Source organism: Gorilla gorilla, chromosome X (assembly GCF_029281585.2).
Source record: "Gorilla gorilla gorilla isolate KB3781 chromosome X, NHGRI_mGorGor1-v2.1_pri, whole genome shotgun sequence".
NCBI lineage: Eukaryota > Metazoa > Chordata > Mammalia > Primates > Hominidae > Gorilla > Gorilla gorilla.
Window position 1 is genome coordinate 74,478,228 of NC_073247.2, and position 26,250 is coordinate 74,504,477.

At 36.6% G+C, this 26,250-nt stretch overlaps 1 pseudogene; it reads left to right on the forward strand.

Moving 5' to 3' along the window:
- Positions 1 to 1,274: 1,274 nt before the first annotated feature.
- On the forward strand, positions 1,275 to 2,562 carry LOC101126914 (lupus La protein-like; annotated as a pseudogene).
- Positions 2,563 to 26,250: the final 23,688 nt, after the last annotated feature.

The following is a 26,250-nucleotide window of genomic DNA, read 5'->3' on the forward strand; positions in this document are numbered from 1 at the left end:
TTGTGAGATGAATCTACACATCACAAAACAGTTTCACAGATAGCTTGTTTCTAGTTTCTTTAGAAAGATATACTTTTTTTATTATTGGCCTCAATGGGCTCTCAAACTTGCCTTCTTAGATTTCACAGAAAGAGTGTTTCCAACCTGCTGAATCAAAAGCCAGGTATAACTCTGGGAGATGAATCCAGAAGTTGGAAAGCAGTTTCACACATAGCTTCTTTCTAGATTTTATTGGGGGATATTCAGTTTTTCACTGTAGTCCCCAGTGGTCTCCCAAATGTCCCTTCTCAAATTCTACAAAAATAGTGTTTCCAACCTCCTGAATCAAAAGACAGGTTTAACTGTGAGATGAATCCACACATCACAAAGCAGTTTCACAGATAGCTTCTTTTAATTTTTATTGGTAGATAGATACTGGGTATTTCACTATAGGCCTCAATGGGCTCCCAAATGTCTCTTCAGGGATTCTACAGAGTGTTTCCAACCTGCCGAATCAAAAGAAAGGTTTAGCTCTGTGAGATGAATGCACACAATGCAACGCAGTTTCACAGATAGTTTCTTCTAGTTTTTATCAGGGGATATTCAGTTTTTCACTACAGGCCTTATTGGGCTCCTGAATGTAACTTTGCAGATTCTACTAACAAAGAGTTTCCAACCTGCTGAATCAAAAGACACGTTTAACTCTGTGAGCTGAATCCATACATCACAAAGCAGATTCACAGGTAGCTTCTTTCTAGTTACTATTTGGGGATATTCGGTTTTTTACTCTATACCTCAACAGGCTCTCAATTGTTTTATCCCATATTCTACAAACAAGGTGTTTCCAACTACTAAATCAAAAGTAAGGTTTAACACTGTGAGGTGAATCCACACATTGTGAAGCAGTTTCACAAATAGCTTCTTACTAGATTTTATTGCGGGATATTTGATTATTCATTATAGGCTTCAGTGGTGTCCCAAATGTCCGTTCACAGATTCCATAAACAGAGTGTTTCCAACCTAATGCATCAAAACAAAGGTTTAACTCTGTGAGCTGAATCCACACTTTGCACAGCAGTTTCACAGATAGCTTCTTTCTAGTTTTTATTCAGGGATATTCTGTTTTTCCCTGTAGTCCTCAAAGGTCTTCCAAATGTCCCTTCTCAGATTCTACAAAAAGAGTGTTTCCGAAGGTCCCCATCTTCTTGGAGTGCTTTAGGCCAGCCAGCGGCACTGGGAAGTGGAGTCATTGGAGTTGCTGTTTGTGAGCCTGTGGCATGGCTCTGTGGGCCGGAAACTTAAAGATAGCCACAAAGGCTGAAAATGGTGATAATGAAAAGATGGCTGCCCTGGAGGCCAAAATCTGTCATCAAAATGAGGTTGAACCGTCTAACAACAGACTTTAATGTAATTGTGGAAGCATTGAGCAAATCCAAGTCAGAGCTCATGGAAATCAGTGAAGATAAAACTAAAATCAGAAGGTCTCCAAGCAAAGCCCTACCTGAAGTGACTGATGAGTATAAAAATGATGAAAAAACAGATCTGTTTATATTAAAGACTTCCCAACTGATGCAACTCTTGAAGACATAAAAGAATGGTTAGAAGATAAAGGTAAAGTACTATATATTCAGATGAGAAGAACATTGCATAAAGCATTTAAGGGATCCATTTTTGTTGTGTTTGATAGCATTGAATCTGCTAAGAAGTTTGTAGAGACCCCTGGCCAGAAGTACAAAGAAACAGACCTGCTAATACTTTTCAAGGATGATTACTTTGCCAAAAAAAAAATGAAGAAAGAAAATAAAATAAAGTGGAAGCTAAATTAAGAGCTAAACAGGAGCAAGAAGCAAAATAAAAGTTAGAAGATGCTGAAAAGAAATCTCTAGAAGAGAAGATTGGATGCTTGCTGAAATTCTAGGGTGATTTAGATGATCAGACCTGTAGAGAAGATTTACACATACTTTTCTCAAGTCATGGTGAAATAAAATGGATAGACTTCGTCAGAGGAGCAAAAGAGGGCATAATTCTAATTAAAGAAAAAGCCAAGGAAGCACTGGGTAAAGCCAAAGATGCAAATAATGGTAACCTAAAATGAAGGAACAAAGAAGTGACTTGGGAAGCACTAGAAGGAGAGGTGGAAAAAGAAGCACTGAAAAAAATAATAGAAGACTAACAAGAATCCGTAAACAGATGGAAGTCAAAAGGTCGTAGATTTAAAGGAAAAGGAAAGGGTAATAAAGCTGCCCAGCCTGGGTCTGATAAAGGAAAAGTACAGTTTCAGGGCAAGAAAACGAAATTTGCTAGTGATGATGAACATGATGAAAATGGTGCAACTGGAGCTGTGAAAAGAGCAAGAGAAAAAACAGACAAAGAAGAACCTGCATCCCAAAAAGAGAAAACAGAAAATGGTGCTAGAGACCAGTAGTTTAGTAAACCAATTTTGTATTCATTTTAAATAGGTTTTAAACTACTTTTGTTTGTGGGGGCTTTTAAAAGGAAAACTGAATTAGGTCCACTTCAATGTCCACCTGTGAGAAACGAAAAATTTTTTTGTTGTTTAACTTGTCTTTTTGTTATGCAAATGAGATTTCTCTGAATGTATAGTTCTGTTTGTGTCATTTCAGGTGATTCAAATATCAAAAGGAAGATTCTTCCTTTAAATTGCTTTGTAATATGAGACTGTACTAGTACAAACTAATAGAATATATACTATATGAAAAAAAGAGTGTTTCCAACCTCCTGAATCAAAATACAGGTTTAACTCTGTGAGATGAATCTACACATCACAAAGTGGTTTCACAGGTATTTTCTTTTTAGTTTTTATCAGTGGATATTCAGTATTTCACTATAGGCCTCAATGGGCTCCCAAATGACTCTTCAGGTATCCTATAAACAGAGTGTTTCCAATCTGCTTAATCAAAAGACGGGTTTAAATCTGTGAGATGAATCCACACATTGAAAGTGGTTTCACAGACGGCTTCTTTCCAGTTTCACTGAGACATATATGGTTTTTCACTATAGTCCTCGATGGGCTCCAAATGACTTTTCACGGATTTTATGAAAGAGTGTTTCCAACCTGCTGAATCAAAAGACAGTTTTAACTTGCTGAGATGAATCCACACATCACAAAGCAGTTTCACAGACAGCTTCTTTCTAGGTTTTATCAGGGGATAGTCGGTTTTTCATTGTAGGCCTCATTGGGCTCTTAAATGTCGCTTTGTGTATTCAACAGAGTGTTTCCAACCTACTGAATCAAAAGAAAGTTTCAAATCTGTGAGATGAATCCAAACAATAAGAAGAGGTTTCACAGACACTTTCTTTCATATTTTATTTATTTATTTATTTTAATTATACTTTGAGTTCCAGGGTACACATGCACAACATGCAGGTTGGTTACATATGTATACATGTGCCATGTTAGTGTGCTGTGCCCATTAACTCGTCATTTATGTGACTAGGTATATCTCCTAGTGCAATCCTTCCCCCACCTCCCACCCCATGACAGACCCTGGTGTGTGATGTTCCCCACCCTGTGTCCATATGTTATCATTGTTGGATTCCCACTTAAGAGTGAGGACACGTGGTGTTAGATTTTCTGTCCTTATGATAGTTTGCTGAGAATGATGGTTTCCAGCTTCATCCATGTCCCTACAAAGGACATGAACTCATCCCTTTTTATGGCTGCGTAGTATTCCATGGTGTATATGTGCCACGTTTTCTTAATCCAGTTTATCATTGATGGGCATTTGGCTTGCTTCCAAGTCTTTGCTATTGTGAATAGTGCCACAGTAAACATATGCATGCATGTGTCTTTATAGCAGCATGATTTATAATCCTTTGGGTATATACCCAGTAATGGGATGGCTGGGTCAAATGGGATTTCTAGTTCTAGATCCCTGAGGAATCGCCACGCTGACTTCCACAATGATTGAACTAGTTTACACTCCCACCAACAGTGTAAAATTGTTCCTATTTCTCCACATCCTCTCCAGTACCTGTTGTTTCCTGACTTTTTAATGATCGCCATTCTAACTGGTGTGAGATGGTATCTCATTGTGGTTTTGATTTGCATTTCTCTGATGGCCAGTGATGATGAGCATTTTTTCATGTGTTTTTTGGCTGCATAAATGTCTTTTTTTGAGAAGTGTCTGTTCATATCCTTCGCCCACTTTTAGATGGAGTTGTTTGATTTTTTCTTGTAAATTTATTTGAGTTCATTGTAGCTTCTGGACATTAGCCCTTTGTCAAATGGGTAGATTGCAAAAACTTTCTCCCATTCTGTAGGTTGCCTGTTCACTCTGATGGTAGTTTCTTTTGCTGTGCAGAAGCTCTTTAGTTTAATTCGATCCCATTTGTCAATTTTGACTTTTGTTGCCATTGCTTTTTGTGCTTTAAACATGAAGTCCTTGCCCATGCCTATGTCCTGAATGATGTTGCCTAGGTTTTCTTCTAGGGCTTTTATGATTTTAGGTCTAACATTTAAGTCTTTAATCCATCTTGAATTAATTTTAAGATGTAAGAAGGGATCCAGTTTCAGCTTTCCACATATGGCTAGCCAGTTTTCCCAGCACCATTTATTAAATAGGGAATCCTTTCCCCATTTCTTGTTTTTGTCAGGTTTGTCAAAAATCAGATGGTTGTAGATGTGTGGTATTATTTCTGAGGGCTCTGTTCTGTTCCATTGGTCTATATCTTTGTTTTGGTAACAGTACCATGCTGTTTTGGTTACTGTAGCCTTGTAGAATAGTTTGAAGTCAGTTAGCGTGATGCCTCCAGGTTTGTGCTTTTTCTTAATATTGTCTTGGCAATGCAGGCTCTTTTTTGGTTCCATATGAGCTTTAAAGTAGTTTTATTTTCCAATTCTGTGAAGAAAGTCATTGGTAGTTTGATGAGGATGGCATTGAATCTGTAAATTACCTTGGGCTGTATGGCCTTTTTCACAATATTGATTCTTCCTACCCATGAGCATTGAATGTTCTTCCATTTGTTTGTGTCCTTTTTTATTTCATAGAGCTAGCAGAAGGCAATAAATAACTAAGATCAGAGCAGACCTGAAGGAGATAGAGACACAAAAAAACCCTTCAAAAAATCAATGAATCCAGAAGCTCGTTTTTTGAAAAGATCAGCAAAATTGATAGATCGCTAGCAAGACTAATAAAGAAGGAAAGAGAGAAGAATCAAATAGATGTAATAAAAAATGATAAAGGGGATATCACCACTAATCCCACAGAGATACAAACTACCATCAGAGAATACTATAAACACCTCTATGCAAATAAACTAGAAAATCTAGAAGAAATGGATAAATACCTGGACACATACACCCTCCCAAGACTAAACCAGGGAGAAGTTGAATCCCCGAATAGACCAATAACAGGCTCTGAAATTGAGGCAATAATTCAGAGCCTACCAACCAAAAAAAAGTCCAGGACCAGACAGATTCACAGCCGAATTCTTCCAGAGATACAAAGAGGAGCTGGTACCTTTCCTTCTGAAACTATTCCAATCAATAGAAGAAGAGGGAATTCTCCCTAACTCATTTTATGAGGCCAGCATTATCCTGATAGCAAAGCTTGGCAGAGACAAGACAGAAAAAGAGAATTTTAGACCAATATCCCTGATGAACATCGATGCATAAATACTGAATAAAATACTGGCAAACTGAATCCAGCAGCACATCAAAATTTTATCCACCATGATCAATGGGCTTCATCCCTGGGATGCAAGGCTGATTCAAGATATGTAAATCAATAAAAGTAATCCATCATATAAACAGAACCAACGACAAAAACCACATGATTATCTCAATACATACAGATACTTTCTTCTAGTTTTTATCATGGGATATTCGTCTTTTCACTATAGACTTCAATGGGCTCCCAAATGTAACTTGCAGATTCTACTAACAGAGTGTTTCCAACCTGCTGAATCAAAAGAAAGTTTTAACTCTGTGAAGTGAATCTATACATCACAAAGCTGTTTCTCAGATAGCTTCATTTTTAGATTTTATTGGTGGATATGTTATATTTCACTATAGGCTTTTATGGGCTCCCTAATATCCCTTCACAAATTCTACTAACCCAGTGTTTCCAACCTGCTGAATTAAAAGTCAAGTTTAAACCTGTGAGATGAATCCATACATCACAAATGAATTTCACAGATAGCTTCTTTCTAGTTTTCATCTGGGGACATTCTGTTTTTAACTATAGACCTCAATGGGCTCCTAAATATTTCTTCTCATATTCTACAAACAGGGAGTTTCCAACTGCTAAATCAAAAGAAAGGTTTAACCCTGTGAGATGAATCCACACATCACAAAGTGATTTCACAGATAGCTTCTTTCTAGTTCATATAGAAATGTATACAGTTTTTTATTATAGGCCTCAATGGGCTCTCAAATGTCTCTTCACAGATTCTACAGAAAAAGTGTTTTCAACCTGGTGAGTCAAAAGTCAAGCTTAACTCTATGAGATGAATCCACATGATGAAAAGCGATTTCACAGACAGCATCTTTCTGTTTTTCATTGGAGTATATTCCGTTTTTCACTGTAGTTCTCAATGGTCTCCCAAATGTCCTTTCTCAGATTCCAGAAAAAGAGTTTCTCCGAACCTCCTGAATCAAAAGATAGTTTCAACTCTGTCAGCTGAATCCACACATCACAAAGCAATTTCACAGATATCTTCTTTTTAGATTTTATCCATGGATATTTAGTATTTCACTATAGGTCTCAATTGGGTATTAAATGTCTCTTTAGAGTTTCTACAGACAGAGTGCTTCCAACCTGCTGAACCAAAAGAAATTTTATGTCTGTGGGATGAATCCACACAATGCAATGCTGTTTCACAGGTACTTTCTTCTAGTTTTTGTCAGGGTATATTTTGTTTTTCACTATAGGCCTCAATGGGCTCCCAAATGTAACTTCACAGATTCTACTAACAGAGTATTTCCAAACTGCTGAATCAAAAGAAAGGTTTAACTCTGTGAGACAAAATCACACACCACAATACGGCTTCAGAAATAGCTTCTTTCTATATTTTATTGGGGAATATTTGATTATTCACTATAGGCCTCCGTGGTGTCCCAAATGTCCATTCGCAGATTCCATAAACAGTGTTTTCAACGTGAAGAATCAAAACAAAGGTTTAACTCTGTGAGTTGAATTCACACTTCACAAAGCGGTTTCACAGATAGTTTCTTTCTTTTTTATGTCAGGAGATATATGGTTTTTTATTATAGGCCTCAATGGGCTCTCAAATGCCCCTTCACAGATTCTATAAAAAGAGTGTTTCCAACCTTCTGAATCGAAAGTCAGGTTTAACTTTATCACATGAATCCACACATTGGAAATCGGTTTCACAGACAGTTTATTTCTAGTTTTTATTGGAGAATATTTGGTTTTTCACTGTAGACCTCAATGGTCTCCCAAATGCCTCTTCTCAGGTTCAACAAAAAGAGTGTTTCCAACTTCCTGAATCAAAAGACAGGTTTAACTCTGTGAGATAAATCCGCACATCATTTAACGGTTTCACAGATAGCTTCTTTTTATTTTTTATCAGTGGATATTTGATATTTCACTACAGGTCACAGTCAGCTCCCAAAGGTCTCTTCAGAGATCCTACAGAGTGTTTCCAACCTGCTGAATCAAAACAAAGGTTTAACTCTGTGAGACAAATCAACATATTGAAAAGCAATTTCACAGATAGTTTCTTCCTAGTTTTTATCAGGGGATATTCAATTTTTCACTATAGGTTTCAAGTGGCCCCCAAATGTTTTTTCAAAGATTCTACAAAAAGTGTGTTTCCAACCTGCTGAATCAAAAGAAAGGTTTAACTCTTTGAGATGAATCCACACTTTGCAACAAAGTTTCACAGATAGCTTCTTTAAAGTTTTCATCAAGGGATAATTGCTTTTTCACATTAGGACTGAATGGGCTCCCAAATGTTCCCTCTCAGATTCTACAAAAAAAGTTTTCCCAACCTGCTGAATTAAAATAAAGGTTTAACTCTGTGAGATGAATCCACACATTGCATGCAATTTGTGAGATAGCTTCTTTATTGTTTTTATCAGTGGATATTTGGTATTTTACTATAGGCCTCAAAGGGATCCCAAATGTCTCTTCACAGATTCTACAAACAGAGTGTTTCCAACCCACTATATCAAAAAAAAGGTTTACCTCTGCGAGATGAATCCACACAATGCAAAGCAGTTTCACAGATAGCTTCATTCTAGTGTTTATCTGGGTATATTCAGTTTTTCATTATAGGCTTCAAAGGGCCCCAAATATTTCCTCCCATATTCTATAAACAGAGTGTTTCCAACCTGCTGAATCAAAAGACAAGTTTAACTCTGTGAGATGAATCCCCACATCACAAAGTGGTATCACACATAGCTTCTTTCTAGTTTTTATTAGGGCATATTCGGTTTTTCACTTCAGGTCTCAATGTGATTTTAAATGTCGATTCTGTTTCTACAAACAGAGTGTTTCCATCCTGCTGAATCAAAAGAAATGTTTAATTCTGGAAAATGAATCCACACATTGCAAAGTGGTTTCCCAGATAGCTTCTTTCTAGTTTTAATGATGGGATATTCGGTTTTTCCCTGTAGTCTTCAATGGTCTCCCAAATGTCCTCTTGTCGATTCTACAAAAAGTGTGTTTCAAACCTGCTAAATCAAAGGAATGTTTAACTCTGGGAGATGAATCCATACATCACAAAGCAGTTTCACACACAGCTTCTTTCTAGTTTTTATCTGGGGATATTTGATTTTTCACTATAGACCTTAGTGGGCTCCCAAATGTCTCTTCTTAGATTCTGCAAAAAGAGTGTTTCCTACTTGCTGAATCACAAGAAAGGTTTACCTCCATGAGATGAATTCACACATCCCAAAACATTTAAACAGATAGTGCCTTTCCAGTTTTTATTGGAGGATTTTTTTTTTACTATTGGCCTAAATGTGCTCCCAGATGTCCCTTCTCAGATTCCTCAAAAATAGTGTTTCCAACGTTTTAAATCTAAAGAAACTTTTAACTCTGTGAAATGAATCCACACGTTGCAAAGCAGTTTCACAGATAGCTTCTTTCAGGTTTATATTGGGTACTGTTCTGTTTTTTACTATAATCTCCAATGGGCTCCCAAATGTCCTTCACAGATTCCACAAACAAAGTGTATCCAATCTGCTGAATTAAAAGTAAGTTTTAACTCTGTGAGATGAATCCACACATTGCAAAGCAGTTTCACAGACAGCTTGTTTCTAGTTTTTATCACGGGGTATTCAGTTTTTCACTATAAGCTTCTATGGGATCCCAAATGTCTCCTCAAAGATTCTACGAAAACAGGGTTTCCAATCTGATGAATCAAAAGAACAGTTTAACTCTGTAAGATGAATCCACACATGGCAAAGCAGTTTCACTGATAGCTTCTTTCTAGTTTTTATCGGAGTATATACAATTTTTCACTATAGGCCTCAATGGGCTCACATATGTTGCTTTTCAGATTCTACAAAAAGAGTTTTTCTAACATGCTGAATCAAAGGAAGATTTAATTCTGTGAGAAGAAGCCACACATGACAAAGAAGTTTCCCAGATAGCTTCTTTCTAGTTTTATTGGTGGATATTTTGTTTTCCAATATAGGCCTCAATGGGGTCCCAAGTGTACCTTCTCAGATTCTACACAAAGTGTTTCCAACCTGCTGAATTAAAGAAAAGGTTTAAGTCTGTGAGATGAATCAACACATCAAAATGCAGCTTCACATATAGCTTCTTTCTAGTTTTTATCTGAGGATTTTTCACTATTGGCCTCAATGTGCTCCCAAATGTCCCTTCAAAGAGTCTACAAACAGAGTTTTTCCAACCTACTGTATCAAAAGAAAAGGTTAACTCTGTGAGATGAATCCACATATCACTAAGCAGTTTCACAAATAGCTTCTTTCTAGTTTTTATCTGGAGATATTTGGTTTTCCAACATCGGCCTCAATGGGCTCCCTAACCTCCCTTTGCAGATTCTACAAGAAGAGTGTTTCCAACCTGCTGAATCCAAAGAAAGGTTTAACACTGTGAGATAAATCCACACACCAGTTACACAGATAGCTTCTTTCTTGTTTTTATCCGGGAATATTCGGTTTTTCACCATAGGCCTGAATGGGCTCCCAAATGTCCCTTTGCAGATTCTACAAAATGATTCTTTCCAATCTTCTGAATGAAAGAAAGGTTTATCTCTGTGAGATGAATGCACACCTCACAAAGCTTGTTCACAGGTAGATTCTATCTAGTTTTATTGGGGGATAGTCTGTTTTTCACTGTTGACCTCAATTGGCTTCCAAATATCCCTTTGCAGATCTTACAAAAAAGTATTTCCAACTTGCTGAATCAAAAGACTGGTTTAACTCTGAGAGATGGATCCACACATTGCAAATCAGCTTCCCAGATAGATTATTTCTAGTTTTTATCAGGGGTATTCAGCTTTGCATTTTAGGCTTCAATGGGCTTTCAAATGTCTCTTCACAGTTTCTACAAACACAGTGTTTCCAACCTACTGAACCAAAAGAAAGATTTAACTCTGCGAGATGATTCTAAACATTGCAAAGTGGTTTCACAGACAGCTTCTTTCTAGTTTTTATCAGGGTATATACGGTTTTTCACTATGGGCCTCAATTCACCCACAAATATCACTTTTCAGATTCTGTAAAAAGAGTGTTTCTAACCTGTTGAATCAAAGAATGGTTTAATTCTTTGAGATGGATCCACAAATCACAAAGCAGTTTCAAAGATAGAATTTTTCTGGATTTTTTCAAGAGATGTTCAGTTTTTTATTACAGGCTTCAATGGGCTAGAAAATATCACTTTGCAGATTTTACAAAAATAGCATTTCAAACCTGCAGAATCAAAAGACAGGTTTAACTCAGTGAGATGAACCCACACCCAACAAATCATTTTCACAGACAGCTTTTTTCTACTTTTTATCAAGGGATATTTGGTTTTGAACTATAGGCCTCAATGGGCTCCCAAATATCTCTTCACAGATTCTACAGAGTGTTTCCAACCTGCTTAGTCAAAAGGAAGGTTTAACTCTGTGAGACGAATCTACACATCAAAATGTGGTTTCACATATGCTTCTTTCTAGTTTTTATCAGGGGATATTCGGGTTTTCACTGTTGGCCTCGGTGGTCTTTCAAATGTCCCTTCACAGATTCTACAGAGTGTTTCCAACCTGCTGGATAAAAAAAAATAAGACTTAAGTCTGTGAGATGAATCCATGCATCACAAAGTGGTTTCACAGATAGCATCTTTCTAGTGTATATCAGGAGATATTATTTTTTTCACTATAGGCCTCAATGGGCTCCCAAATTATCCTTCCCAGAGTCTACAAACAGAGAGTTCCCAACCTGCTGAATCAAAAGACAGGTTTAACTCAGTGAGGTGAATCCAAACATCACACAGTGGTTTCATGGTAGCTCCTTTGAAGTTTTTATCAGGGATATTCCATTTTTCTCTGTAGGCCTCATTTGGCTCCCAAATGTTTCTTTGCCAATTTTACAGAAAGAGTGTTTACAACCTGCTGAATCAAAAGACAATTTTAAATCTGTGAGATGAATCCACACATCACAAAGAGGTTACATAGATAGTTTCTATCTAGTTTTTATCATGGAATATTTGGTTTTTCACTATTGGCTTCTATGGGATCCCAAACATCTCTTTGCAGATCTTACAAACCATGTGTTTCCAACCTAGTGAATCAAAAGACAGGTTTACCTCTCTGAGATGATTCAAAACATTGCAAAGTGGTTTCACAGATAGTTTCTTTCTAGTTTTTATCAGGGGATATTTGGTTTTTCACTGTAGGCCTCTATGGGCTCCAAAATGTCCCTTCACAGATACTACAAACAAAGTGTTTCCAAACTTCTGAATCAAAACACAGGTATAACTTTGTGAGATGAATCCACACTTCACAAAGTGGTTTCAAAGACATCTTCTTTCTGGTTTTTCTCAGGGGATATTCGGTTTTTCACTGTAGGCCTCAATGGGCTCCCAAATGTCCCTTCATAGATTCTACAAACAAAGTGTATCCAACCTGCTGAATGAAAAGAAAGGTTTAACTCTGTGAGATGAATGCACACATCAAAACGCCATTTCACAAAGGGCTTCTTTCTAGTTTTTATCTAGGGATATTCATCTTTCACAGTAGGACTCAATGGGCAACGAAATATCCCATTGCAGAATACACAAAAAGTGTGTTTCCAACCATCTGAATAAAAAGAAAGTTTTAACTCTGTGAGTTGAAGGCACACATCACCATGCAGTTTCATAGATAGCTTCTTTCTAGTTTTCATCTGGGGATATTTGGTTTTTCAGTGAAGGTGTCAATGGGCTCCCAAATGTCCATTCACAGATTTTACAAAAAGAGTGTTTCATACCTGCTGAATCAAAGAAAGGTTTAACACTGTGAGATGAGTCCACACATCACAAAGCTGTTTCACAGATAGCTTCTTTCTAGTTTTCATCACTAGATATTCTGTTTTTCATTATAGACCTCAGTGGGCTCCCAAATGTCTTTTTGCAGTTTCTACAAACAGAGGGTTTTCATCCTGCTGAATCAAAAGAAAGGTTTAACTCTGTGAGATGAATCCACATTTTGTGAAGTGGTTTCACAGAGAGCTTTTTTCTAGTTTTTATAGGAAGATATTTGGTTTTTCACTATAGGCTTCAATGACTTCCCAAATGACCCTTCACAGCTTCTACAAAATGAGTGTTTCCAACCTGCTGAATCAAAATGCAGGTTTACTTCTGTGAGATGAATCCACAAATTGCAAAGCAATTTCCCAGATAGCTTCTTTCTAGTTTTTATCAAGAGAAATTCAGTTTTTCAATATAAGCTTCAATGGACTCCAAAATGTCACTTCACAGATTTTACAAAAATAGTGTTTACAAACTGCTGAATCAAAGGAAGATTTAACTCTTTGAGATGAATCCACACATTGAAAAGCATTTTCATGGACAGCTTATTTCTAGTTTTTATCAGGGGATATTCGTTTTTTTACCATAGGCCTCAATTTGCTCCCAAATATTCCTTCACAGATTCTATAAACAGAGTGTTTCCAACCTGCTGAATAAAAAGAAAGGTATAACTCTGTCAGATAAATCCATACCTCACAAGCAGTTTCACAGATGCCTTCTTTCTAGTTTTTATCAGTGGATATTTGGTTTTTCACTGTAACCCACAATGGGCCCCCAAATGTCCCTGTACAGTTTCTACAGAGTGATTCCATCCTGCTGAATTAAAAGAAAAGTTTAAATCTGTAAGATGAAACCACACATTGCAAAGCAGTTTCATAGCTTCTTTCTAGCTTTTATCGTGGTATACTCAGTTTTTCACTATTGACTTCTGTGGGATTCCAAATGTCTCTTCACAGATTCTACAAACAACGTGTTTCCAACCTGGTGAATAAAGACAAGTTTACTTCTGTGAGATGATTCCAAACATCACAAAGTGGTTTCCAGATAGCTTCTTTCTAGTTTTTATCACAGGATATTCACCTTTTCACTGTAGGTCTCGATGGGCTCCAAAATGTCCCTTCGCAGTTTCTAGAAACAAAGTGTTTCCAAACTGCTGAATCAAAAGACGGGTATAACTCTGTGAGATGAATACATACTTCACCAAGAGACTTCAAAGACATCTTCTTTCTGGTTTTTGTTGGGGGATATTTGGTTTTTCCCTGTAGGCCTGAATGGGCTCCTAAATGTCCCTTCATAGATTCTACAAACAAAGTGTTTCCAATATGTTGAATGAAAAGAAAGATTTAACTCTGTGAGATGAATGCACACATTGAAAAGCCATTTCACAAACAGCTTCTTTCTAGTTTTTATCCAGGGATAATCAGTTTTTCAGTATAGGCCTCTATGGGATCCCAAATGTCCTTTCACAGATTCCACAAAAAGAATGTTTCCAACCTGCTGAATAAAAAGTAAGGTTTAACTCTTTGAGATGAATCCATATATCACCAAACGGTCTCACAGATAGCTTCTTTCTAGTTTTTATTAGTGGATATTCAGTTTTTCACTATAGGCCTCAATGGGCACGCAAATGTCCCTTCACAGAATCTACAATAAGAGTGTTTCCAACCAGATGAATCAAAAGAAAGATTTAATTTTGTGAGAAGAATGCACACATCCCAAAGCAATTTCACAGATAGGTTCATTCATGTGCTTATCATGGGATATTCGGTTTTTCTCCTTAGGCCTCAGTGGGCTCAGAAATGTCTTTTTGCAGATTCTACAAAAAGAGTGTTTCCAACCTACTGCATCAGAAAAAAAGGTTAGTGCTGTGAGGTGAATCCACAAATTACAAAGCAGTTTAACAGATAGCTTATTTTTAGTTTTTTTTATCATGATGTTCAGTTTTATAACTACAGACCTTTATGGGCTCCGAAAAGTCCCTTTGCATATTCTGCAAAAACAGTGTTTCCAACCTGCTGAATCAAAAGGAAGTTTTAATTCTGTGAGCTAAATACACACTTCCAAAGCAGTTTCACAGGTAGGTTCTTGCTGGTTTTTATCACGGGAAGTTCGTTTTTTCACTACAGACCTCAGTGGACACTGAAATATCCCTTCTCAGATTCTGCAACAAATGTATTTTCAACTTGCTGAATCAAAAGGAAGTTTAAATCTGTGAGCTGAATCACTCATAACCAAGCAGTTTCACAGATAGGTTCTTTGTAGTTGTTATTGCAGGATATTTGTTTTTTTCCCTATAGGCCTCAGTGTGCTTCAAAATGTATTTTTGCAGATTCTGAAGAAAAGGTGTTTCCAACCAGGTCAATCAGAAGAAAGTTTTAATTCTGTGAGCTGAATCCAACATCGTAAAGCAGTTTCACAGAGAGCTTCTTTCTACTTTTTATCTCAGGATATTTGGTTTTTAACTATAAGGCTCAGTGGACCCAGAAATGTCGTAGTTTCTACAAAAAGAGTGTTTCCACCCTGCTGAATCAAAAGAAAGGTTTACCTCTGTGAGCTGAATCCACAAATCCAAAGCAGTTTCACAGATAACCTCTTTCTAGTTATTATCACAAGATATTTGGTTTTTCACTATAGTCCTCAGTGGGCTTTGAAATGTCTCTTCACAGATTCTACAAAAAGAGTGTTTCCAACCTGCTGAATCAAAAGAAAGTTTTAAGTTTGTGAGGTGAATCCACACATCACAAACCAGTTTCACAGATAGCGCTTTTGAGTTTTTCTGGAAGGGTATCCTGTTTTCTATTATAGGCCTCAGTGGGCTCCAAAATGTCCCTTCGCAGATTTTTTAAAAAGAAGTGTATACCTTCTGCTTAATCCAAAGAACGGCTAAACTCTGAGGTGAAACCACTCGTCAAAAAGCAGTTTCACAGATAGCTTCTTTCTAGTTTTTAGCACAAGATATTCAAGTTATCACTATAGGCCTCAGTGGGTTTCAAAATGTCTCTTTGCGCTCTCTGCAACAAGAGTGTTTCCAATCTGATGAATCAAAAGATAGCTTTAACTCTGTGAAGTGAATCCACATCTCAAAGCAGTTTCACAGACAGCTTCTTTCTAGTTTTTATTGTGGGGTATTCTGTATTTCACTCAGGCCTCAGTGGACTCTGAAATATTTCTTTGCAGATTCTTTGAAAAAAGTGTTTCCAACATGCTGAATATTCGGTTTTTCAGTGTAGACCTCAGTGGGCTCTGAAACGTCCCTCGTCAGATTATACAGAAAGAGTGTTTCCAACCTGCTGAATCAAGTTTTAAAACTCTGTGAGATGAATGCACACATTGCAAAGTAGTTTCACAGAGAGCTTCTTTTTAGTTTTTTGGCAGGTTAATTGGTTTTTCACTATAAGCTTCAGTGGGCTTTGAACTGTGTCTCCAGAGATTCCATAAAAAGATTGTTTCCAACCTACTGAATGAAAATAAATGTTTAACTTTGTTAGCAGAATTCACTATAGCAAAGCAGTTTCACAGATAGCTTCTTTATAGTTCTTATTGCAAAGTATTTGGATTTTTAATATAGGCCTCTGGGGGATGGTAAATATCCTTCCACAGATTTTGCGACAAGAATGTTTCCCACCTGCTGAATCAAAATAAAAGTTTAACACTATGAGCTGAATCTACACATGACCAAGCGGTTTCACAGATATCTTATTTCTGGGTTTTATTGCAGGATATTTGGTTTTTCACTATTGGCCTCAGAGGGCTCCAAAATGTTTCTTCACAGATTCAACAAAAAGAGTGTTTCCATTCTTCTGAATCAAATGAAAGTTTTAATTATGTGATGTGAATCCACACATCACCAAACAGTTTCAGAGATAGATTCTTTCTAGTTTTAACAGTGGAATATTTGTTTTTTCACTGTAGGCCTCAGTGGGCTCCGAAATATCCCTTCACAGATTCTGAAAAAATAGAGTTTCCAAAATGCTGAATCAGAGAAAAAGTTTATCTCTGGGAGTTGAATTCACACATCACATAGCTGTTTCACAGTTAGTTTCTTTCTATTTGTTATCATTGGATATTTGGTTTTTATCTATAGGCCTCAGTGGGCACTGAAATGTCCCTTGCATATTCTACAACAAAAGTATTTCCAACCTGCTGGATCAAAAGAAAAGTATAACTCTGAGAGTTGAATCCACACATTGCAAAACTGTTTCAATGATAGATTGTTGCTAGATTTTATTTGAGATATTAAGGTTTTCACTATATGCCTCAGGGGCTCCTAAATGTCCCTTTGCAGATTTTGCAATGAGAGAGTTTCCAACCTGCTGAATCAAAAGAAAAGTTTAACTCATTTGGTGAATCCACACATCATAAAGTGGTTATACACATAGCTTCCTTCTAGTTTTAGTCTGGGGAGATTTGTTTTTTCACTATAGGCCTCAGAGGGCTCTGAAATGTCCCTTTGCCCATTCTGGAAAAAAAAAAATAGTGCTTTTGGCCAGGCTCAGTGGCTCACACCTGTAATCCCAGCACTTTGGGAGGCTGAGGTGGGCAGATCATGAGGTCAGGAGATCAAGACCATCCTGGCTAACACGGTGAAACCCCGCCTCTACTAACAAAACACAAAAAATTAGCCGGGCATGGTGGTGGGCTCCTGTAGTCCCAGCTACTTGGGAGGCTGAGGTGGGAGAATGGTGTGAACCTGGGAGGCAGAGCTTGCAGTGAGCCAAGATTGCACCACTGCACTCCAGCCTGGGTGACAGAGCGAGATTCTGTCAAAACAAACAAACAAACAAACAAACAAAAACCAGTGTTTTTAAAATACTGAATGAAAAGAAAGGTTTATCCCTCTGAGCTGAATCCACAGATCACAAAACAGTTGCACAGATAGTTTCTTTGTAGTTTTTATCAAGGGATGTTCAGTTTTTAAGTATAGGCCTCATTTGGTGCTGAAATGTCCCTTCACAGATTCTCCAAAAATGTGCTTTCAACCTGCTGAATCAAAAGAATGTTTTAACTCTATGAGGTGAAACCACACATCACAAAGCAGTTTCGCAGGTAGCTTCTTTCAAATTCTTATCGTGAGATATTCTGTTTTTCACCATAGGCCTCAATGGGCTCCCAAATGTCCCTTCATAGATTCTACAAGAAGAGTGTTTCCTGAATGTCCTTTCACAGATTCTACAAAAAAAGTGTTTCCAACCTGCTGATTCAGAAGGAAGTTTTAACTCTGTGAGGTAAATCCACACATCACAAAGCAGTTTCACAGATAGCTTCCCTCAAGTTTTTATTGTGAAATACTCAGCTTTTCACTATAGGTCTCAGTGGGCTCCAAAATGTCCCCTCACCGATTCTACAAAAAGAGTGCTTCCAACCTGCTAAATCAAAGGAAAGATTTTACTCTGTGAAGTAAATCCACACATCCCAAAGCAGTTTCACAGATAGCTTCTTTTCAGTTTATATTGCAAGATATTCGATTTTTCCCTATTGGCCTCAGTGACCTCCTAAATATCCCTTCACAGATTCTGCAAAAGGAGTGTTTCCAACCAGTTGAATCAAAGAATGGTTTAACTCTGTGAGCAGAATCCACACATCACAAAGTGGTTTCACAAAATGCTTCTTTCAATTTTTTATAGCAGGATAATCTGTTTTTCACCACAGTGCTCAGTGGGCTTCAAAATGTCCCTTGCAGAATCTACAAAATGAGTGTTTCCAACCTACTGAATCTAAAGATTTAACTCTGTGAGATGAATCCACACATTGCAATGCAGCTTCACAGATAGCTTCTTTCTACTTTTTGTTGGGGGATATTCAGTTTTTCACTATAGGCCTCAATGGGCTCCAAAATGTCCCTTCAGAGATTCTACAAAAACAGTGTTTTCAACCTGCGGAATCAAAATCAAATTTTAAATCACTGGGATGAATACACAAATTGCAAAGCATTTTTACAGATAGGTTATTTGTTGTTTTTATCTCAGGACATTCGGGTTTTCACTATAGGTCTCAATGGGCCTTGAAATGTCCATTTGTACATTCCACAAAAAGGGAGTTTCCAACCTGCTGAATAAAAACATAAGTCACTGAGATGAATCCATATATTGCAAAGCATTTTTACTGATAGCTTGTTTCTAGTTTTTATTGTGGAATATTCTGCACTTCACTATAGGCCTCAATGTGATCTGAAGTGTCCCCTCGTGGATTATACAAAAAGAGTGTTTCCAACCTGCTGAATCAAAAGAAAGCTTTACCTCTGTAGATGAATCCACAGATCGCAAAGCATCTTCACGAGTTGCTTGTTTTTGTTTTTACCACGGGATATTCTGTTTTTCACTATAGGCCTCAGTGGTCTCTAAAATTTCCCCTCATAGATTCTCCAAAGTGTTTCCAACCTTCTGATTCAAAACAAAGGGTAAACACTGTGATGTGAACCCACAAATCGCTAAGCATTGTCACTGAGAGCTTGTTCCTAGTTTTTGTTTTTTTTTTTTTTTTGCTTTTTTTTTTTGCAGGATATTCCTGTTTTTACTATAGGCCTCATTGGGCTTCGAAATGCCTGCTCATATATTCTACAACAAGAGTGTTTCCAACCAGCTGAATCAAAACAAAGCTTTTACTCTGTAGATGAATCCACAGATGAATCTGTGAAGATGTATCTTCACAGATCACATGTTTCCAGTTTTTATTGCAGGATACTAGGTTTTTTACTATAGGCCTCAATGGTCTCCGAAATTTCCCCTCATAGATTCTACAAAAAAGAAGTATTTCCAACATTCTGAATCAAAAGAAGAAGTAAACTCTGTGGGACAAACCCACACATTGCAAAGCATTTTCACTGAGAGCTGGTTTCTAGTGTTTATCATGGGATATTAGGGTTTTTATTACAAGCATCGATAGGCTTTGAAATGTCCCTTTGAAGATTTGACAAATAGTGTTTCTCACCTACTGAATCAAAACATAGGTTTAACACTGTAAGAGGAATCCATAGGTCACAAAGCATTATCAGTGATAGCCTTTTTCTTTCTAGTTTGTATGGTGAGATATTCGGCTTTTCAATATAGGCCTCAATGGATGTCAAAATGTCCCCTGTTAGATTCTACAAAAAAGTGGTTTGCAACATGCTGGATGAAAATAAATATTTAACTCTGTGCAATGTATCTGCACATCACAAAGCATTTTTACTGAGAGCTTGTTTCTAGCTTTTATCATAAGATATTCAGTTTTTCACTGTAGGCCTCAACGTGCTCCAAAATGTTCCTTCCTAGATGCTACAAAAAGAGTCTTTCCAACCTGCTGAATCAAAACAAAGGTTTAATTCTGTGAGTTGAATCTGCACATCACAAAGCATTTTCACTGATTGATTGTTTCTAGTTTATATCACGGGTTACTCAGTTTTTCACAATAGGCAGCAAAGGGCTTTGAAATGTCCCTTAGTAGATACTACAAAAAGAGTGTTTCCAACAAGTTGAGTCAAAATAAAGTTTTAACTCTGTTACATGTATCTACACATTGCATAGCATTTTCACTTATTGCTTGTTTCTAGTTTTTATCACGGGATATTCTGTTTTTCAGTATAGACCTTAATGGGCTACGAGATGTCCCTTCATAGATTCTACAGAAAGAGTGTTTCCAACGTGCAGAATCAATACAAAGGTTTATCTCACTGAGATGAATCCACTCATTGGGAAGCATTTTCACAGATAGCTTGTTTCTTGTCTTTATTGCTGGATATTCGGGAAAGTTTAACTCAATGAGATGAATCCATACATTGCAAAGCATTTTGATAGACAGCTTTTTTCTAGTCTTTATTACAGGTTATTCAGCATTTCGCTATAGGCCTCATTGGGCTCTAAAATGTACTCTCATAGATTCTACAAAAAGAATGTTTCTAATCAGCTGAATCAAAAAAAGAGAAAAGCTTTAACTCTGTAGATGAATCCACACATCACAAGGCATTTTCACAGACAGCTTTTTTTCTAGTTTTTAATCGAGAGATAATCAATTTTTTACCATAGGATTCAATGGTCTCAGTTTCCTCTCATAGATTCTACAAAAAAAGAGTTTCCAACCTTCTAAACCAAAACACAAATTAAACTCTGTGATATGAATCCTCACATTGCAAACCATCTTCACTGAGAGCTGGTTTCTAGTTTTTATTGCAGGATATTTTTGTTTTCACTAGAAGCCTCAATAAGCTTGGAAGTGTCCCTTTGTAGATTCTACAAAAAGAGTGTTTTCAACCTGCTGAATCAAAACAAAGGTTTAACACTGTGAGAGGAATCCATATGTTCCAAATTATTTTCACTGATAGCTTGTTTCTAGCTTTTATCATGAGATATTCAGCTTTTCAATATAGGCCTCAATGGACTCCAAAATATCTCGTGGTAGATCCTTCAAAAAATTGTTTTCAATATGCTGAATCAAAACAAAGTTTAACTTTGTGAGATGAATCCACACATCACACAGCATTTTTACTGAGAGCATTGTTTCTAGTTTTTACTGTAAGATATTTGGTTTTTCACTGTAGGCCTCAATGGGATCCAAAATATCTTTTCATAGATTCCACAAAAAGATTGTTTACAAACTGCTGAATCAAAAGAAATATTTAATTCTGTGAGATGAATCTGCACATCACAAAGCATTTTTACTGACAGCTTGATTCTAGTTTTTATCACCGGATATTTGATTTTTTAGTATAGGTCTCAATGGCCTCTGAAATGTCCCTTTGTAGATTTTACAATAAGAGTATTTCCAACCTGAAGCATCTATACAAAGTTTTACCTCGTGGAGATGAATCCACAGATCACAAAGAATTTTCACTGAGAGTGTGTTTCTAGTTTTTATCTCGGGATATACTGTTTTTTACTACAGGCCTCAAAGGGCTCTGACATGTCCCCTTGTAATTTCTACAAAAATAGTGTTTACAACCTGCTAAATTAAAACAGAGTTTTAACTCTGTGAGATGAATCCACACATTGCAAAGCATTTTCACAGAAAGCTTGTTTCTAGTTTTTATTGTGGGATATTCAGCTGCATACTATAGGCCTCAATGATCTCTGAAATGTCCCTTTCTAAATTCTACAAAAAAAGTGTATCCAACCTGCTGAATCAAAAAAAGGTTTAACTCTGTTTGATGAATCCGACCATAGCAAAGAATTTTCACTGATACCTTGTTTCTAATTTTTATCATGGGATATTTGATTTATCACAGTAGGCCTCAATGGACTCTGAAATGTCCTCTTGTAGATCTACAAAAACAGAGTTTCCAACCTGCTGGATCAAAAGAAATGTTTAACTCTGTGAGATGTGTCCACACATTGCATAGCATTTTCACTGAGAGCTTGTTCCTAGTTTCTCCTCACGGGATATTCTGTTTTTCAATATAGGCATCAATGGGCTCTGAAATGGCCCTTCACAGATTTTATAAGAAGAGTGTTTCCAACCTGCTTAGTAAAATCGAAGGTTTAAATCTGTTAGATGAATCCACACATCACAAAGCATTTTCACTGAGAGCTTCCTTCTAGTTTTTATCGCAGATATTCAGTTTTTCAAAATAAGCCTCAGTGGGCTTTGAAATGTCCCTTCGTAATCTCTACAAAAAACAGTGTTTTCAACCTGCTGAATCAAAAGAAAGATTTAACTCTGTGAGATGAATCCACACATCCTAATGTATTTTCACTGAGAGCTTGTTTCTACTTTTTATTGCAAGGTATTTGGTTTTTCACTGTAGGCCTCTATGTGCTCCAAAAAGTCCCCTTGTAGATTCTACAAAAAGAGTGTTTCCAACTTGCTGAATCAAAAGGAAGGTTTAACTCTGTAAGATAAATCCACACATCATATAGCATTTTCACTTAGAGCATGGTTCTAGTTTTTATCATGGAATATTTGGGTTTTCACTATAGACCTCAATGGGCTTTGAAATGTCCCCTCATAGATATTGCAAAAAGACTGTATCCAACCTGCTAAATCAAAACAAAAGTTTAACTCTGTCAGAGGATTCCACACATTGCAAGCCATTTTCACAGATAGCTTGATTCTATTTTTTATCACGGTATCTTCTGCTTTTCACTATAGGCCTCAATGGGCTCTGAAATGTCCCTTCGTAGATTCTACAAAAAAAGTGTTTACAACCTGCTGAATCAAAATGAAAGTTTAGCTCTGTGAGATGAATCCATACGTCACAAAGCATTTTAAGGTACATCTTGTTTCTAGCTTTTGTCATGGAATATTCAGATTTTCACTATAGACCTCAATGGGCTCCAAAATGTCCCTTCGTAGATTCTACAAAAAGAGTTCTTCCAAGCTGCCTAATCAAAATAAAGGTTTAACTCTGTGAGATGAATCTACACATCACAAAGCATTTTCACTGAGAGCTTGTTTCTAGTTTTTATTGTGGAATATTCCATTTTTCTCTTTAGACATCAAGGAGCTCCACAATGTCTCTTCGTAGACTCTACAAAGAGTTTCCAACCTGCTGAATCCAAACAAAGATTTAACTCACTGAGATGAATCTACACATTGAAAAGCATTTTCACTGAGATCTTGTTTCTAGTTTTTATCACGGGATATTTGGGTTTACACTATAGACCTCAATGGGCTCCGAGATGTCCCTATGTAGATGACTCAAAATGAGTGTCTCCAATTTGCTGAATCAAATCAGAGATTTAAGTCTGTTAGGTGAATCCACATATCACAACGCATTTTCTTGAAAACTTGTTTCTATTTTTCATCAAGGGATATTTGTTTTTTTTTGCAATACGCATCAATGGGCTCCAAAATATCTCTTCGTGGATTCTACAAAAAATGTGTTTCCAACCTGCTGAATCAAAACAAAGGTTTAACTCTGTTACATGAATCCACAAACCACAAAGCCTTTTCACTGGTAGCTTTTTTCTAGATCTCATGGTGGGATATTAAGTTTGTCACAATAGGCATCAATAGGGTCCAAAATGTCCCAAAGTAGATTCTACAAAAAAAGTGTTTCCAACCTACTGAATCAAAGCAAAGGTTTAGCTCTGTCAGATGAATACACACATCACATAGCATTTTCACTGAGAACTTGTTTCTAGTTTTTATTTTGAGATGTTTGGTTTTTCACTATAGGCCTCAATGAGCTTCAAAATGTCCCCTCGCAGATTCTACAAAAAGAATGTTTCCAACCTACTGAATAAAAATAAAGGTTTAACTCTGTCAAATGAATCCACACATCACATAGCATTCTCACTGAGAGCTTGTTTCTCGTTTTTGTAACAGGATATTCAGGTTTTCACTACAGGCCTCAATGGGCTCTGAAATGTCTTTTAGTAGATCCTATAAAAAAAAGTGTTTCCAACCTGCTGAATCAAAATAAACTTTTACCTCACAGAGATGAATCTGCACATTGCAAAGCATTTTCAATGAGAGGTTGTTTCTAGTTTTTTTTGTGTGTGTGGAATATTCAGGTTTTCACCGTAGGCATCAATGGTCTCTGAAATGTCCTCTCGTAAAGTTTTCAAAAACAGTGTTACAAACCTGATGAATAAAATCAAAAGTTTAACTCTGTAGATGAATCAACATTTCACAAAGTACTTTCACAGATAGCTTGTTTCTAGTTTTTATCATGAGATATTTAGTTTTTCAGTACAAGCCTCAGTGGGCTCTGAAATGTACCTTCATAGGTTGTACAAGAGGGTTTCCAACATGCTGAATCAAAACAATGGCTTAACTAAATGAGATGAATCCACACATTGCAAAGCATTTTAACAGACAGCTTATTTCTAGTTTTTATTGCAGGATATTCTGGTTTTCAGTATAGGCCTCAATGGGCTTCAAAATGTCCTTTTGTAGTTTCTACCAAAAAAAAGTGTTTCCAACCTGCTGAATCAAAACAAAGGTTAAACTCTGTTAGATTAATCCACACATCACATTGCATTTTCACTGAGAGCTTGTTTCTAGTTTTTATTGCAGCATATTTTGTCTTTCAGTGTAGGCTTCAATGGGTACTGAAATGTCCCCTCATAGATTCTACAAAAATTGTGTTTACAACATGCTGAATCAAAAACAAAGGTTGAACTCTGTGAGATGAATTTACACATTGCAAAGCATTTTCAAAGATAGCTTGTTTCTAGTTTTATCTTGGGATATTTGGCTTTTCAATGTAGGCCAATTGGCTCTGAAATTACCTTTCTTAGATATTACAAAAAAGAGTGTTTGCATCCTGGTGAATCAAAACAAGGCTTTAACTCTGTGAAATGAATCCACTTATTACAAATCATTTTTGCTGATATCTTGTTTCTAGTTTTTATCCCTGGATATTTTGTTTTTCACAACAGGCATCAATGGACTCTGAAATGTCTCATTGTATATTCTACAGAAAGTGTGTTTCCAATGTGCAGAATCAAAACAAAGGTTTAAATCAGTGAGATGAATCCACACATCACAAAGCATTTTCACTGAGATCTTGTTTCTAGTTTTCATCGTATCATATTAGGTTTTTCACCATAGACCTCAATGAGCTCTGAATTGTCCCTTCATAGATTCAAAAAAAAGAGTGTTTCCAAACTGCTGAACCAAAAAAAAAAAAAAGATTTTACTCAGTGAGAGGAATCCACCCATTGCAAAGCATTTTCGTTGATAACTTGTTTATAGTTTTCTTCGAAGGATATTGTTTTTCACTATAGTTCTCAATGGGCTCTGAAATGTTCCCCAGTAGATTCTACAAAAAGAGTGTTTCCAACCTGCTGAATCAAAACAAGGATTTATCTCTGTGAGATGAATCCATGCACTGCAAAACATTTTTACTGAGAACTTGTATGTAGTTTTTATTGCTAGTTATTCTGTTTTTCACTATAAGCCTCAAAGGGATCCAAAATGTCCCTTCGTAGATTCTATAAAATGAGAATTTGCCACCTGCTGAATAAGAACCAATGTTTACCTCTGTGAGATAAATCTACAACTCACAACACATTTTGACTGACAGCTTGTTTCTAGTTTTTATGGTGGGATATTCATTTTTTCCACATAGGAATAAATGGGCTTTGAAATGTCCCTTCATAGATTCTACGAAAAGAGTATTTACAACTTGCTGAATCAAAACAAAGGTTAAATTTTTTGAGATAAATCCTCACATCCCAAAGTATTTTCACTGATAACTTGTTTCTAGTTTTTATCACAGGATAGTAGGAATTTTACTATTGGCCTCAATGGGCTTTGAAATGTCCTTTTGTATTTTCTAAAAAAAGATGTTTCCAACCTGCTGAGTCAAAACAAAGGTTTAACTCTCTTAGATGAATCCGCACATCAGAAAGCATTTTCCCTAAGAGCCTGTTTCTAGTTTTTATCGTGGGATTTTCTGTTTTTCACTATAGGTCTCAAAGGGCACTTAAATGTCCCTTTGTGGATACTACAAAAATAGCTAAATCAAAACTAACATTTAACTCTGTGATTTGAATCGACATATCGCAAAGCATTTTTGCTAAGAGATTGCTTCTAGCTTTTATCATGGGATATTTTGTTTTTCACTATAGGCCTCAATAAGCTCTGAAATGTCCCTTTGTAGGTTCCACAAAAAAAAGTGTTTCCAACCTGCTGACCCAAAACAAAGGTTTAACTCTGTGAGATGAATACCCACATCACAAAGCATTTTTACTGACAGACTGCTTCTAGTTTTTATTGCAGGATATTCAGTTTTCCACTACAGGCCTCGATGGGCTCTGAAATGTCCTTTTGTAGATTCTACAAACAGCGTTTCCAACCAGCTGAATCAAAAAATAAGTTTAACTTTGTAAGTTGAATTCCCAGATCACAAAGCATTTTCACTGAGAGTTCATTTGTAGTTTTTATTGTGGAATATTTGGTA